Source organism: Narcine bancroftii, chromosome 1, assembly GCF_036971445.1.
Source record: "Narcine bancroftii isolate sNarBan1 chromosome 1, sNarBan1.hap1, whole genome shotgun sequence".
Lineage (NCBI taxonomy): Eukaryota > Metazoa > Chordata > Chondrichthyes > Torpediniformes > Narcinidae > Narcine > Narcine bancroftii.
Window position 1 is genome coordinate 330,814,858 of NC_091469.1, and position 15,637 is coordinate 330,830,494.

Below are 15,637 nucleotides of genomic sequence, written 5' to 3' on the forward strand. Positions count from 1 at the left end.
CTTGGGAAGGCGATGGTCCTCCATTCTGGAGACGTGACCCACCCAGTGCAGTTGGGTCCTTAGCAGCATGGATTCGATGCTTGCGGACTCTGCCAGCTCGAGTACTTCGATGTTGGTGATGAAGTCATTCCAATAAATGTTGAGGATGGAGCGGAGACAGCGCTGATGGAAGCATTCTAGGAGCCATAGGTGATGCCGGTAGAGGACCCATGATTCGGAGCCGAACAGGAGCGTGGGTATGACATTGGCTCTGTACACACTGATCTTTGTGTGTTTCTTCAGGTGGTTGTTTTTCCAGACTCTTTTGTGTAGTCTTCCAAAGGAGCTATTTGCCTTGGCGAGTCTGTTGTCTATCTCTTTGTCGATCCTTGCATCAGATGAAATGGTGCAGCTGAGGTAGGTAAATCCTACACTGCCATCTGTACATATCTACAAATACACATTGGTGATAGAATCTGTACTATCACAAAGGGGCACTGGGCAATTTCTGCTAATGGCAAATCTTTGTCTGCCTTAAGGTAGATTGAAGGAAATTTTGTATAATATCACAGTTCCTGTTTTATTACATAACAATAAAATAATCTCAAATCTTTTGTGGGAATGTGGTACACATGCTGAATAGCAGAATTTTGGTTGCTGTACATGAAACATCAGCAGAATATCTTGACCTCATTGGAGAAAATGCTTTGCACCCTAAGTATGGAAGAAAAAAAAAATGATCTGCAAAATGGCCAAGTGCTGTTTGTCTTGAAATTAGTTCATATTTTAATTTGCATTAATTTTTTTTTTAAAAGCCTCCTTAGTATCAGGCTGAAGCCAAGAACTTGAATTAGCTTTCTGAAATCTTCCTACAATTGTTTTCTTTTTACTGGGTAGAGTTGACACTTATTAGACACAATTTAATTCAAATAAGTTTCAATGTACTTTTATATTTTACAGCTCTTGACATAACTTCTATTTAAAGATCCAATGTGCCTTGGGAATCATTGAATATGCAACTCGCAGGACTGATCACGGGAGGTACCAACCTCCTGGAATGACCTATTGGATTTGCTGCCCACTTGTCTTGTTTCTGCAGAGCCCTTTAATTATATTTTCCTAGCCATTCACAGTAAACTCCCCATTACATGGAACTCAATCATCTGGCAGCCTCAAGCAACCGGCAAAATAAAAAAATTGTGGGAAAAAATAGGTTAAAAAAATTACACGTTTAAAATTGGCATCCCCCAGTGGTTAGTCCACCAATCATGTAGCATGCAATCTCGAGCAACCGGAAAATACACTTATCCAGCATCTACCAATTCCCATAGGTGCCGATACTGGGAGTTATATTGTATCTGTTTTTAAAAATATATATTATGCTTCCACCATCATTTCAAGCTATACATTCCAGAGTCAAATGGACCCTTGTTTAATTGCCTCATGTACCCCTGATTCTTTAGCAAATCATTCAAATCTCTGTCCTCTGATTAACAGCCCTTCTACAAATATACTCTGCTTTTTATTCCATCAAATCTTCTCTTAACCTATTTCTTGCAATGAGAACAATCTGAGTTTTCACAAATCAATTTCTTCATCAGATAGTTCTACTTTGTGGTTAGTGCAACGCCTTTACAGGAGTTCGGGGACTGGGGTAAAATCCCACACTCTCTATAAGGAGTTTGAAGATTCTCCCCGTGTCTGTGTGGGTTTTCCCCAGGGACTCCAGGGAATGTAAATTGGATGGCATGGAGTCATGGGCTGAAATGGCCTGTTACTATGCTGTATGTCTAAATTTAATTTTAAAAATCCTCTAAGGATTTGACATAGGGTTCCCATAACTATCAAGTTGATACTAAAGTGCATTTGTAAATATTTAGCAACATCTTGTTTTGTCTCTCTTTAAATAAAATCTAGGATCTTAATTAAGTTAGATAAAATATTTATCATCTTTGCTTGCCACTTTCAAAGCCTTGCATCCATGTGCCCAGTATGTTTCTGTTCCTTCAAATTACATCAAAGGTTTTGGGGGAGAAGACCGGGGCAGTGGGTCTGAGTGGGGAAAATGGATCAGCTAGGGATTACATGGTGGGCCAGACTCGATGGGCTGAATAGGCTATTTCTGCTCCTATGACTTAAGGTCTTAAATAAAACAAAATGTCAGCAGCACAATTAAAATTCACCTGTTTTAGTATTGTTTTGCACCTTTTTTGGGGTTCAAATTTGAGTTTGCTTGGAAGTGCAAGGTAGATCTTGCAGATTTGCAGAAGTGGAGCCACAAGGATAGCAGATGCTGAAATCTGGAGCAAAGAAAAAGAATTGCTGGAGGAGTGCAGCGGTTCAGGCAGCATCTGTTGAGGCAAAGTGGGGTGATTGACTTTCAAGTCGAGATTTAATGCACTCGTTTAGTGAAGCAGAATACATAACTCTGCAGCCACACATTGTTGAATTCTTGGGATAAACAGACAGGGTCAGATGTGGCAATGGGTGGTCTTGAGCAGAAGATACAGAAGAGAACGCAGGTTCTACATCGACAGGGGCGAGGAAACCATTCTTGCTCTCCCGTTCCTCCCTCTTGCAGAAGCTGGTACAGCATTGGGTGAACTTGCCTTGAGGAGGGGCTCAGGCCCAAACTGTCTGGAATTCATCTTTGCTTTTTATGGATGCTGAAAGACTGGCTGAGTTCCTCCAACATTTTGGTGTGTTTTTACTACAGTCACACGCCTGCCTGCAGACTTTCATGTTTCACAAAATGGCGAAGGAGGATATCTTGGACACGGAGGCTGGTGGGGTAGTAGGACAAGGGGATTCCTGTCCTTGCTTCCTCCCACTACACCCAACAATGTATACATGAGAAAGGATTCCCCTTAACAGCCCTTCATGCCCAACATATCCTCCTCCACCACCATTTCTGTCACCTACTAAGTGATCCCACCACCAGTCACTTATTCCCCTCCCTCCATGACTCCCTTGTCCACTCCTCCCATTTTTTTTTTAAGTAGCAGAGGAAATCAGCCTGAATCATTCCACGGAGACATACGAGAGGCTACGGATGCTGGAGTCAGGAGCAAAAGAATTCTTTACTGGAGGAACTCAGCGGGTCGAACGGCATCAGTGGGAGATAAAGAATGATTGACTTTTTGGGTTAGGACCCTTCATTAAGACATGGCAGGGTCAGAAAGATTTGTGAAGGGTTCTTGTCTTAGATAATCAAGTGCAGCTTTTTAAGCCTCGAACTGGAGAGGTAGACCATGGTAAATTGCAATCACATTAAGATTTCTTGGAGTTTTTGCAGAATTTGATTTGTTAGGAGTTTTCCCCTCTGTAGATCAGGTGTTTGACAATGAACCTGATGAAGGATTGCCCATTGGGATACAGTGGGGTGGATAAAGGAAAACCAAAGGTTGTAATATAGTTGAATATAAAAATGGAAAACTGTCAAATAGAGCTTATTATCTAAGGCCAGATTGACGGTAACAGTAGTATCAATATAGGAATGGATAAAGGACAGAAAACAAAGAGTGAAGTAAGTAAGTTTCTATCATTGGGCAGTGTTTTTAAGTTCACTCTTTGAATGAAGCTAAGCAATAGGAGGGGTACAGTTTTACAGTTCACTGTTATCATCTTAATAAACAAAACATGCTCACTGTTCAATTAATGTATATACATTATACCATTTATCTATGCATAGGGCTGAAGAAGAGGAGAGACTGGTGAATGCTTGTTACTGTGCAAAGATTGACCATCTCCTTCAGGAGTCAGACTTCGTGAGTTGGTCGTAAATCTGAATCCTCAAACCCACAAATTGATTGGAGAGACGGAGCTTGGCCCTAATGAAATCCACTGCTACTCTTATCAATATTTCTCAAGGTAAGAGAGAAGTTTTGCAGGCACATTTTCTTAATTTTTGCCCATGATAACTGCGAGAAATATAATGCCAAATTAATCGAAATCTCTTCTGCCTGTCCATAATCCGTACCTTTCCACTTCTTGCATGTTCAAGTATCTATTGAAAAGCCTCTTGAACGCTACTCTCATATCTGCTTCCTCCTCTTTCACTATCAATGTTACAGGCACCGACCTCTTTTCTAATGACCATAAGTCATAGGAGCAGACATAGGCTGTTCAGTCCATCAAGTCAGTCCCGTCATTTAATCATGAGCTGATCCATTTTCCCACTCAGCCCCACTGCCTGCCCTTCTCCCCATAACCTTTAATGCCCTGCCTAATCCTCTGCTTTAAATACACCCAATGATCTGGTCTCCACAAATTCCATAGATTCATTGCCCTCTGGCTAAAGAAATACCTCTGCATCTCTGTTCTAAGCGGACCCTTTTTAAATCGTGAAGTTGTGCCCTCTGGTCCTGGACTCTCCCATCATGGGAAACAACCTTTCTATATCCATTCGGTCCATACTTTTCAACATTTGAAATGTTTCAATGAATCCTCCTCATTCTCCTAAATTGCAATGAGTACAGGCCAAGAGCTGTCAAACACATCTGGTAATAACCCTTACATCACCGGAATCATCCTAGTGAACCTCCCTTGAACCCTCTTCAATGTCAGCATTCTTAAATGAACACCCCAAAACTGCTCACAATACTCCAAGTGAGGTCTCACCAGTGTTTTATAAAGACACAACATCACATCTCTGCTCTTGTATTCTATTCCTCTTGAAATGAATAGCATCATTGCAATGGCCTTCTTCACCATCATCTCAACTTGCAAGTTTTTCTTCATGAGAACTCCCAGGTTCTCCCCTATGCATCTGGGAATTTTTAATTTTTCCCCATTTAAAAATTAGCCTGTTCCATGTATTTTTTCTTAAAAAAAGTGCATGTCCGTTCACTTTCTGGCGTAATATTTCATTTGCCACTTCTCTGCCAATTCTTTTAATCAGTCTAAATCATTCTGCAGCCTGTGGTTCCTTTGCATGACCCGCTCCTCCACCTACCTTCGTATCTTCTGCAAACTTGGCCACAAAGCCATTCATTCCAGAATCTAAATCATTAATATACAAATTAAAAATACTACTTCCTCTGTACATCTCCTTTATCATAAACAATATATAATGACATTAAATAGCTTCTGTAATTTGTTTAAGCTTCATGCTCTCACCTTATATATTCTCTGGTGTTTGACATTTTTTATCCTTGGAGAAAGATTCTGTCTATCTAATGGCTGTGCATTATCTCTACTGTTAAGGACACTCCCGTTGGATATAACTGTATATGCATCTATTGTCTTTCATTATTGTACCACGAGTTTCTGCTAATAAAAGCCATGATTATTGTTTGACCACATCGTCTTTGTCTACTTCATCAACTGGCACTTCAGACACATTGACCGTCATCAATAAGAGTAACGAGTATAGAAATTGGGAAATCACATTGCAATTGTTTTAAACCTCAGTCCCTTTATGCTCCTGAGAAAACAGTCCAAAATGTTTACCTAACTAATCCAGACAGGATCCTGGTAAATCTTTTCTGTACCCTTTCAGATATCAGTTGTCATTTATTTTGTCGCAATTAAAACCATACAGCATTAAAACCAAGATAGTGTTCCCTTGACCCGGTACAAAAACTGCCTCACAAAACAATGCAACATTCAATAAATTTTCAGAAACCAGACAATGGTACAAGGAGACCGGTTACAGCAAGATGTTATAAAATCTCTGCCAGTTATGGGTGAAGAAGAATGTTCCCTGAGCCTGAGGGGCTGCTGCAGGTTCTGTTCGTGCAGCCTTCACAGGTCAGGTTACCGACCCCTCCACAGACGTTGTCCATCAGCGGCAGGAAAACCAATTACTGTCCTAAGTTCTTGTGGTCCAAGCCCTCTGTTGGTGTCCTTCCTGTGAGACCCGCACATCACAGCCTCAAGTCCTCCATTTGTCCATAAGGCCTAGGCATGTCTCTCCCGACCTCCGAGCCCAGCACGGCTCCGCAACCCTCGTCGCATCAGATGCAGTCTCCGATTCCACTGCTCGTCCCTTCCACTCAACCTGACAGTAGGCACCTCCGACATCGGTTTCAAAGAGCCAAAGAACCGCTGACCTCCAACAACGCAGCGGCTCGGCTTCGTTCTGAAGCTCCATACCTCCGTCGAGTGAGTTCCCCAACTGCAGCATCCGCTTGGATCCACTCCTGTTAAGCATGTTCCACTGGCAACACACGGCACCCGGCAGTCCAATGTCCCCTTTCCTCCCATTAAAAGTTGTTTATGGTTCCAAACATCGAATTACTTGCAGCAACCATGGTCAGGGGTAGCTGCTGCAGACAGGTCCACGCTGCCAGATTCATTTCATTCTGGGTTTGTCGTCGCCATCTTGAGGATATATACATTTAATTATACAGTATAATCCTTGGTATCCAGAATTCAAGCAACAGGCAACCTCAAGCAACCAGCAAAACAATAGAGAAAAATAAAATTTAAAAATTAAAATAAATATGAATAATAGGCAAAAAATACATAAAAGTAAATGTTCTCTGATGTAACACAAACATTTGGTGAAGATGTGAGCAAACATTCAACCAATAGAGAGCCTTGGTCATGTTTAGCTCGTAGCAGCTGTTTGAATAAAGTTGTGTGAAACAGCAATGGTGTTGCCCAGGATGAAGAGATGAATGAAAAAAAGGTAATGGTTCCATTATTGTCACGTAATAAAATGTAATATACATGTAATTCTTTAACTTCGTTTACCATTTTGTCAAGTGCCCCTCACAGAAATGAGGGCCCAGTGAGGATCGAACTTGTGACCCCTAGTTTATGCAGTGTTGGTTCATCCTGCTCACCACTGGGGTGACTCTCTTAAAGTGTCTCCTTATCCCTGCATAGTAAGAGTCGACCTGGTTGGAGGCTTTATATGTAAACTTGGGGTGGTGGGGTGTTGATTATTATTAGGTGATTCAGTCAAGGCTAATAGAGACTGTTCTATTAATGTTCCAAGGGGCAGTGATTGATCAGTGGTACAAGCTTGGTACAAGCTCTTCAAAAGGGCTGCATCTGAGCAGCTGCATTGGATGTGACTGATCCAGAGCCACTTCCAAGGTAGTATATTGTTTCGCCCCCTACACAACATCTCTGAAATATTGGTAACTATAGAAACACAACTGATATTGCAACTTGCCTATGTTTTTCTTTCAAAATAAAGGGATCATCCATTGTTGCAATTGCCAAATGTCATTCTGACTCCCCATATTGGAACTGCTACTGACCAGATCAATACTAAAATGGTGGAGGTAATGACTGAAAATGCCTTGGCTACTCTTCATGGGCTTCCAGTTCCTGATGAAGTAATGCCATAATGATTGATTCAAGCAGGAAGTATAATGATCATCTCTAGTTTGTGCAAATGAAATGATAATTGTCTTATTGAAATTTGCAGCACAGAAAAATGCAACTTGATCCATTAAGAGCACACCAGATGTAAAATGTAGAGGCTGTTTATTAATCTTGACACCTACATTTGATCCAAATGTTTGCATTACCCAGGAGTAAAACATAAAAGTCACAGATGCAGTGAAACTCAGCTGGCAAAGATAAAGATACACAACTACCATTTTGGGGTTGAGTCCTTCATCAAGGTATGTGCAAAATGTATGCAGACATCTGAATAAAATGGTGGGATGGGAGGGAGAAATAGGGGAGAAGTACAGACCCACAGGCAAGCGGTCATAGATGGATAAGGGAGGGATAGCACGAGAAAATAGGGGCAAGGATGATACCTCTATGAATGGAGGGGGAAGGAGACAGAGGGCTATGGAAAATAGGGAGAATGGGGAGTGGTCTAGCAGAAACTAGAAAAGTCAATATTCATGCCATCCAGTTGGAAGAAGAGAGCAACAGTGCAGGTTCTTGAGATCCTTCTGAGAGCCAAATTGGGAGGCCTGGTTACCACACAGGTATCATTTTACATGATAGAAGAATTAGGGGATATGGGGAGAAGGCAGGTAGGTGGAGTTAGGTCATAAATTAGATCAGCCATGATCGTATTGAATGGTGGAGCAGGCTCGATGGGGGCCTACTCCTGTTCCTACTTCCTATGTTCCTATGTAAAGGATCTATCCATCACCAAGGCCACTCAAACACTATGACAAATGTGAGGTGTTACATTTTGCAAAGGCTAGCATGGGGGGGAACCTACACAGTGAATGGTAGGTAATATGGGGAATGGTGTAGAGCAGAGGGATCTCAGAGCACAGGTACATAGTACCTTGAAAGAGGCATCACAGGTGGTCAGAAAGACTTTGGACACTGGTGAATATCTGCCAAGCTGCCTGTCTCCCTCTGGTGAGCCTTGCTGTACTAACATTGGCTGTGCATTATCTCTGCTGTTAAGGACACTCCCCTTGGATATAACTGTATATGCATCTATTGTCTTTCATTATTGTACCATGAGTTTCTTCTAATAAAAGCCATGATTATTGTTTGACCACATCGTCTTTGTCTACTTCATCAACTGGCACTTCAGACACATTGACCGTCATCAATAAGAGTAACGAGTATAGAAATTGGGAAATCACATTGCAGTTGTATAAGACATTGGTGAGGCCCATTTGGAGTATGGTGCTCAGTTTTGGTCACTTGTGTTGCAGGAAAGATGTCGTCAAGCTGGAGAGGGTGCCGAGAAGATTTATGTGAGAATGTTGCCAGGACTTGGAGGTCTGAATAATAGGGAGAGGTTGAACAGGGAAGGGCTTCATTCCTTGGTCACTCGTCATCCTCCTGCCCAGCCTTTTAATTCAGGCCCCCTGCCTGCTTTTTACTTATACCTTGAAGAAGGGCTCAGGCCCAAAACATTGGTTATATATCTTTACCTCCTATAGACGCTGCAAGACCTGCTGAGTTCCTCCAGCAATTTTGTATTTTTTACTATGATCACAGTGTCTTTAGACTTTCATGATTCACTCCATTTTGCAAAGGTAGGCCATTGCAGGTCTGAGTTGGCAATTAATTTCATTTCATGTTCAACTAAACATTGAGTAAAAAAAAAATTAAAATTGAGTAAAAATTAATTCACTTGAATGGACTAAGAAGGTTGTGTTGAATTTCAAATAATTGTAAATCAGAGGTACTATTGCATATTTTAATTGCATTAAAGGAATTGAAAATAATAAAAAAGCAATGAAAGCACAAAGCAAATTGCTAGTGAGGTTCAGTGCATTCAGCATCTGTGGTGGGTTGAGACCCTGCTTCAGGACCAAGAATGTAGAGGGGAGAAGGAAGGGAGTTGGGAAACATGAGCCAATCAAGGAATCACAGAGAGAATGTGGACAGAGAATGTGGTGAGGATTAAGTTGTGTGGCCTGGTGGTAGCCAACTGGATTGGGTGTAAATGAGGAATAATCATGTGCTGGATGTGGAGGCTGGTAGGGTGACACACAAGAAACAGGAACTGGAGTAGTAGGATCATCAGTGATAGACCCATGGATTCAGCTCCTTACTGGCCTTTTCCTCATAACCCTCTTCTATGCAAACACTGTGTCTATATCTATTTAATGAGGCAGCCTCGATAGCTTCCATGGGCAGAGAATTCCATGAATTCACTCCTCTTTATCTCCATCCTAAATCTACTCTCCTGAATCTTGACGCTTGGTCGCCAAGTTCTAGTCTCACCTTCCAGTGGAAACAAATTTCCTACCCTGATCTTGTCAATCCCTTTCATAATTTTACATGTTTCTATTAGATCCCCTCGTATTTTCCTGATTTCCTGTGAGTATACTCCCAGGCTCCTCGTAGGCCTACCCTCTCATCTCTGGAATCCACCTGGTGTATCTCCTCTGCAGTGCCTCCAAAGCCAATGTATTATTTCTCAAGTAAAGAGACTAGAACTGCACGTAGTACTCCAGGTTCGGCCTCACCAATACCCTGGCAAGCTTTCAGGCCAAGGTTATTATCATTTGATTGCACACGTACAAGTCAACAGTTGCAGCAGAACCTCCCTGCTCTCAATTTCATCCTCAGCAATGAAGGCCAACATTCCATTTGCATTCTTGATAACCTGTTGCACCTGCAAACCAACCTGCACAAGCACACCCATGTCTCTCTGCACAACAGCATGCTACAATCTTTCACCATCTAAATTTTCTTCCAAAGTGGGTGACCTCACATGAACCCACATTGTACTCCATCTGCCAGACTCTTGCCCACTCACTTATTCTTATCTTTCTGCATCCTCTGCATAATTTACTTTTCCACTCTATTTAGTGCATTCAACAAACTTAGGTAGGCTACATTCAGTCCCCTCATAGACCCCATGCAGCACTTCGCTCACCATTGACTGCCAACCAGAGAAGTACCCATTTCTACCTCTGTCTAGCTCAATACATGAATGTGGGTTAACCTTCACTGCCTATAGTTGTTGCATGATTTGCTGAGTTTCTCCAGCACTCTTCTGTGTATTCCCAAGTGGGCGTCAGGACAAATCTAATCAAGGGACATTAGGGTATCTGCAGGGGACGCTGATTTTTCAGGCGTCAGACAGGAGTTGGTGGCAGCGGCAGTGTCAAATGGGGGAGGGAGGGGGTGGTGACACCGTCCGACCAGAGGGAGAGCACAATAACTAATATGGGGGAGTGCACGGCCAACAAATGCCCCCATGATGCTGACCCTGGAATCCGTGCATCCTGATTTTGTTTAAGGTTTTGTACAGCACCTCATAAACTGCCTTCTGGAAATCCAAGTTCACAGCAACCAACAGTTCCCCTCTATCCACTGCCCTCATTGTATCCTCAAAGAACTCCAGTAAATTTGTCAAACACAACCTGCTCTTCTTTAATCCATGCCGAGTCTGCCTGAAGCAACAGTTCCTATCCAGATATTCTGCTGGCCTTCCTTAATGATAGTTTCAAGGTGACAGGAAATAAGAGTGATGGCAAGAGGACCAAGGTGGCCCAGATCAGTCCTGGAAGGGCCAGAGGATCCTGTTCTATCCGCTCCACTGCCCCTCACCCAACATTCAGTGGTACCTCCTCACTCTCACTGCACCGCCTGACTCCCGAAACCTTGTCGGCACCCCCCCCACCCCCCCACCCAGACACAGGGCGTGGCACCATTTCATTTATTCACCCGCCTCTGGGACTTCCCCTCTAGGAACTGTTGCCACCCCAATACCTCCACAATGCCAGGCCATGATCTCCCTTGCTCCAATGCCAGTCTCCAGGTGCTTTGAGTGGAGGCCTCCTCCCCACTCAGTCCCTGTCCAGACGCCCAGTGCAACCCAGGGGCTTCTCTGCCCATATCCAAGCATCCACTGCAGGAACATCAGTCACTCTCCCAGCCAAACGCTCTGCGCAGTACCTCCTCACTCCCACCACCACTCTTCAGGACCACAACCAGGTTCCTCTACCCCATTTCCAGTGCTGATTGGAGCCCTTCTCCCCCAAGCCTCCTCACTTCCCTACCCACATCCTTGGCCCGGAGCAGGGACGTGACAGGTCCATCGGCCACCAAGACGTGCAAGGGAGGGAGCCTCCTCACCCGCAGACTGAGTTGCAGCGCTGGGATGTCCTCGAACCCCTTCCTCATATCCCACGAGCCCTGCTCATGCCGGCGCCACACACGGGAGCTTCACCACTCCTCCCACCACCAGGACCACGTTGCGGGGTTTCCTCCTTCGCCTGCTTTTCCGCGCCTGGAGCCCTGGACTCACTTCCCTGCTCTCTCTCTGGGACCCCTGTCTGTGGGCATGGAGCTAGAGGGACTTAGGAAAGGGGAGCAGGCAGAGGAGGGAGCTGCCTGCCTACAATTTGTTCATACCTTGATGAAGGGTGCAGGCCCCAACATTGGATATGTATCTGATACGCCCTATCAATGACTCCAAAGGCTGAGTGAGGCTTTAATACACATCAGATTTCAGCTGGCCCAACTTCATGTGCTCGAATAAATGGAAGGAGATAGGGAGATCGACCTTTATGGCCAGGTCACAGGGGGAGGGGTTACAGGAGATCAAGTCATCAGTAGGCGGGCCAGCCACTTATACACAGGACAGCATAGAACAGTTTATACATATCACCACGTTCACCCCCTCTTCAAAAAAACAAAACCCAGTCCTAAAGGTTCAGCCAGTCAGGTGGCTTCCTCTGCCTCCGTGACAGGCGCAGCTACGCCAGGGGTGTACTGGTCAGCTCTGTTGCTGGCTGGGTGTCTTGAGGCGGGGGGTGGGGCAAGGATTTTGCCATAGGGGTGGGGTTTAGTTGTCTGTGGGGGCTGTCGTGGTGGACGGCTCAGCTGGGCAAGGGTCCCAGGCATGTGGTGTGGGTCCCAGGGGGGGCATCGCTAGCCTGCATCAAATCCCTGTTGGGGACGATGTGTATGTATGTGGTGGCCGGGGGTGGGTGGGTGTCTCCAGCATGCGCCAGTCGTGGATAGGGACTGTGTCCTCACGGCTGTTGGGGTACTGGACGTAAGCATATTGTGGGTTAGTGTGCATGTGCTGCACCTGTTCCACTAACGGATCGGTCTTATGGCCTCTCACGTTTCCTCAGCAGGATGGGTCCTGGAGATTAGAGCCAGGGTGGCAGAGTGGTTCCGGTCGCCAATCTCCTGGGGAAGGAAAACATGTGTTCATGTGGGGTCATATTTAGTAGTACTGCATAGGAGAGATTGGATGGCATGGGGTGCCTCTGGCAGGACTTCCTGCAATGAGACACCGCTAGGCCTTTTGATTTAAGGTCCAGGAGGATCACCTTCCAAACGGTGACATTTTATGGCTCCACCTGGCTGTTTCCCCTATGGTTATAGCTTGTGGTCCTACTAGTGGCTATGCCTCTAGCCAACAGGGACTGCTGCAGATCGTCACTCATGAAGGAGAACCCCCGATCACTATGGATATAATGCAGGTACCCAAACAGGTTGAACACACTGCGGAATGCCCTGATAACCATGGCAGAGGTCATGTCGGGACAGGGGATGCCAAACGGGAATCTGGAGAACTCGTCGATGATGTGAGGAAATAGATGTTCCTCTAGGTTGAGGGCAGGGGTTTCTTGATATCGACACTCAGCTGTTCAAGGGGCGCTTGGCTGTGATGAGGTGTGTTTTGTCGGGCCTGAAGAACTGCAGTTTACATTCCGCACAGACTCAACAGTGTCTGGTCTGAGACTTGATTTGGTTGAATGCCGCCTGGGCTTCTGCCAATAAGGGGAAACGTGGACCTTTCTAAAGGGTGGGCCTTATCAGCATAATTGGGCACCCACTGGGCATAGTAAGAAAAGAACCACAGGCACCATTTCAGCGCCTTGAGGTTGTGTGGTGTTGGGAATTCCATAAGGGCATGCATGTGGTTGGGGTTGGGGGGGAAATTACACCATGCACCATGATGCATCCAAGGAGGGCCAGGCGAATGGTACTAAACACACACTTCTTGTTATAAGTCAAATTAAGGGACTTGGCTGTATGGAGAAATTTTGCCAGGTTTGCGTCGTGGTCCTGCTGATTGTGGCTGCAGATGGTGACATTGTCAAGATAGGGGAACATTACTGTCAGTTTATGCCTGTCTACCATCTGATCCATCTCCCTTTGGAGCACTGAGACCCTGTTGGTGACTCCGAAGAGCATCCTGAGGAAGTGATAGAGTCTGCCTTCTGCTTCGAAGGCGGTATATTTGTGGTACCCCAGGCGAAGGAAGAGTTGGTAGCATGCTGACTTCAAGTGTACTGGGGTATTTTATTGACCATATTGGTTATCCAGGGGAGGGGGTAAGCATCTAGATGAGTGTGAAGCAGTTGACCGTCTGACTGTAATCGATCACCATATGGGATTTGCTCCCACCCCTGACCACCATGACTTGGGCTCTCCACGAGCTTGAGCTGGGAGCTATGATCCCCTCTGCCAGGAGTCACTGCACCTCAGACTTTATAAATGCCTGTCCTCAACACTATAGTGCCTGCTTTTCGTCTGATGAGCCTGCAGTCCGGGGTCAGGTTCTCAAATAATGACGGAGGGGATATGTGGAGGGTGGAGACTCCGCAGGCGGAAGCTGGCTGCTGGCAGGAGGGGCTGTGAATCAGGGGTTGTGAACTGTTATGAATGGTTGTGAACTGTTATGGGTGGTTGTGGTCCTCCAAATGCCATTGTCACACTCCTAAACTGGCTCTGGAAGTCAAGGCCCAAGGGTATCAGTGCACAGAGCTGTGGCATTACAAGCAAATGAAAGTTATCATAACATTCACCCCCCCACCATTATCGACGCTATGCAGTACCCCCAGATCTCAGCGGATTGGTTCTTAGCAGTCATAGAGATGGTGCCGCTCGTGGGTCTGAGAGAGAGAGAGAGAGAGAGAGAGTTTCTGGGCAGTGTCTGGGTGGATAAAGCTCTTTGTGCTCCCACTGTCGAACAGGAAGTTAGTTATTTTCCTGTTTATCTCAATCTCCATCATTGAATGGGCATTCGGATGAGGGCTGCCCTAGTTCAGAGTCACGGAAGACAGGATCGGGTCGTTGCTGTCAGAGGTGAGGCCCTGCTGGTAAGTTGTCACATCGGTGGAAGGAGGAAATGACATCATCCTAGTAGCAGAAGGTGGAAATGACATCATCCAGGAGGGTGGAGGAGACACTAGGTACGATAGCGACTCTTGAGTCACGCACGTGGTTGAGCTATTCAGCGCCGGATGTGGTCAGTGCCGCAGTGCTCGCTCAGGAGGGTTTAGACTTACAGACACACTAGTAATTTCCCTTCTTCCAGCATTCCAAACAGATTGCCTCCTTAGCCGTCTGGGGTGCTTCTGCTGGCTGCAGAAGTTGCACCTCGGGTGTCCGATCGCAGCGTGGTGGCAGGGTTGTGGCTTGCTATTGTGGAGGCAGTCTGTGATGTGGGTTCCCAACACGGTGGCGCCTGTGGTCTGCAGGTGGAGGCCCCGTTCTTACCGGTGATCTTATCGGTGTAGCATTGGGCCGAGTCAAGGGTCTTGGCAAGCTGGAAGGCTCTCTTCAGGGGCAGCTTGTTCTCCTCGAGCAGTCGCCGACGATCACTCCGGCCACACAGGCATCTTGGACCAGCTCGTCCACGCACTGGGCTATAGGCACAGGGGCTGTAGCAGTTCCCCAGCAGTCTCTCCCCAGGTCGTACAGTGCTCGGAGGAAATCATCCATGGACTCACCAGGTTGCTGTCTCCTCGAGGCCAGCCAGTACCATGAGTACACTTCATTCACCCGGGGTCGGTAGAGATTGCATAAATCAGCCATGGCCTCCGGGTAGTTTGTGCAGTTCCGGATCATCAGGTATGCTCGGTGGCCCACTCGAGCTTGCAGGATCTTGAGTTTCTTCTCGTTCAAGTCCACCAGGCCCGCTGCGACCTCGAGGAAGTTTGTGAAGCAGGTGATCCACTGCTCATACCGTTCAGCAGCTCCAGGCATCTGTGGATCGATTTTGAGTCTGTTGCGTCACAGCAGCTTGTCCATCCCATGTGGAAAATGAATGTGTTTTATATTGATACGCACTACCAATGACTCCAAAGGTTGAGTGAGGGACAATAGGCTTTAATACACATTAGATTTCAGCTAGCCCATCTCCACATGCTTGAATGAATGGAATGGGGCAGGGAGGCCAGGTCACAGGGGAGGGGTTACAGGGGATCGAGTCATCAGTGGGTGGTCCAGCCACTTGTACACAGAACAGTATATACATATCACCATCTGCACACTTTGGTGTTTCACTCCA